Source organism: Austrofundulus limnaeus, unplaced genomic scaffold, assembly GCF_001266775.1.
Source record: "Austrofundulus limnaeus strain Quisiro unplaced genomic scaffold, Austrofundulus_limnaeus-1.0 Scaffold46, whole genome shotgun sequence".
In the NCBI taxonomy this organism is placed as follows: Eukaryota; Metazoa; Chordata; class Actinopteri; order Cyprinodontiformes; family Rivulidae; genus Austrofundulus; species Austrofundulus limnaeus.
Window position 1 is genome coordinate 612643 of NW_013952448.1, and position 2085 is coordinate 614727.

A 2085-nucleotide genomic window follows, 5' to 3' on the forward strand; every position below is an offset into this window, starting at 1 on the left:
TTATTTCAGTGACTGTATTTATTATTGTTTGTTCATTTGTCTCATCTCTCTTTTGGTTGATGCATACAGTGGCTGACAGGTGCAAACACACTGGAAACAACAAAATGAGCAGCAAAGAGAAAATGATGCATATATATAAAAAGGAACAGCATTCAACAAAACACTTGCAAACTTCACTCCACAAAATGCAAGTGCACCAGACCACTAGAGAGACTCTACTAGATTTGACCGCCAACCACACCCCCAGACCGAATGCAGGTCAGTCTCATATCAACCGTAATTTAAACTTTCTTATCTTTACTTTTAATAGTAATTTGTATTATGTAGTTCACATTTCCAGTATTTACAAGAGGATGTATTTAAACACAGTTTCAATGCAGATAATAGAGGTTATTTGATTTCTGTTGTTGTTGTTAGCATGGTCTTAGCATTAGCATGATGCTATGAGGAAATGTGAGAAACTTAAAAAAAACAGCCTCATGCTTCATTTTCAGACTAAGTTTATTCAGAACAGATTGAAAAGAACAACAACCTAATTTGAGCTTTGAAAGCTTTCAGTGCCTTACGTTTTGTTTTTTAAAACCTTGTTGGTTGTATTTTTAAAGCATGTCAGAGCTACACAAACATAGATTTTCATTAGAATCACTGTAAAACAATGTTAAGCTGTGTTTTACTAATGTTAAATTGTGTTTTACTAAGTTACACTATTGTTACAGTAACTACTGCCAAACTACTCCCTTCCGATTTCAGTGACCAGTACATGTAGAAAAATACTGATTGTTGTGAGATTCTCTGCTGTCTGTGACTGTTTGTGTGATTACTGTGTTCGCTTTTCCATTTGCAGAGCATTTATCGGTTTGCTGTGTGTTTGCACCTGTCGGCCACCGTAGATACTGCAGTTACAAAACAGCTTTAAATAATTGTGAGCGATAAATCTGAGACCTGCCATTGTCACCACAGTGGGCTGTCTCCTGTTACACCCAACACTTATCATTTTGTGCATTTAATTCCAAAATTGTGAGACTTACTTTTATTTGTGACAAAGTGAAACTTTGTTAATTAGTCAAGAAAGTCAAATCATATGTTTTTTTTATATTCAGGCTGAGACCACCTGTTTTTGCTGGGTTTTGAGTTCACAAAAATAAATTAAACAAGCTATAACATTTAATGATAGTAAAAAACTAATATAATTGGAATTTTCACAAAACACTGACAGTAATATTAATTTTCTAGCTTTAGGATTTTTTGAATTAAAAAGAACCAAAGTCAGCTATACTCAGACATAAAAGAAATGCTAAATCTCTAGTTTCTAATTCTTTGCCCTCTTATTCACATCTGTGCTAAGAGACGACTTTCAAACTTAAATAAACCTTATACTTTTCTGTCTAAGTAATTGTGGGAACACAACTCCCAAAGCTGTGAGAACTCTAAGAATCACCTCAGTACACCACMTGGCCAAGTTTCTGTCACCTGCACACGGCTGACACCACCACATCTGACTAAGGGGCTCTATTGAACAAAAATCCCTGTCTGAACATTACAATGTTATGAAGGACCGCTTGAGTGTGGAGCCATGCTTAGCCCTCGCCCTCTGATCACACTGACRCATCCCACAGGTACTAATTACTGAATCTACTCCACAGAGGAGCTAACATGGAAGACGGTTGACATTTGGATACCTGCCGTAAGATTCAAGCAGATAATTGGGACACAGCTGAGAGGGGGGTCCGGCAAAGTTAGTTTCAGTTGATAAAATAGATTTAGATAACTGCCAGCACAAGGCACATCACCAACAACACAGCCTTAGGGAAACATTACGGGGGTCAGCAGGGTGAAAGAACTCAAGAATTTTAATTTTAACAGCTTGTAGACTGGTCAAGTATTTGAGTTCCTTAAGATATAGATAAATAACTTACTTATAACAAGCTCTGGTGTTCTTGACATGGACAAGTTGCATTTGATAGATTGTACCACTGCCTTTAGATTTACAGATTTCAAGAAAACCAATCTGGATTTTTTTGAAAAAACTCAAAAATTCTTTTGATCTTAAATCAGGGGCGCCAGCTCCCCCCCTCCCCTGTGCCC

The 2085-nt window shown here is 36.9% G+C and overlaps 1 long non-coding RNA gene across 1 annotated transcript in view; it reads left to right on the top strand.

Annotated features, from left to right (window-relative positions):
• Positions 1-213: 213 nt before the first annotated feature.
• LOC106517236 (uncharacterized) overlaps positions 214-2085 on the top strand; it is a 104232-nt gene continuing 102360 nt past the window's right edge. The window contains exon 1 of the long non-coding RNA XR_001310179.1: positions 214-258. This is a non-coding gene — a long non-coding RNA (uncharacterized LOC106517236). The remainder of the gene's footprint in view (positions 259-2085) is intronic.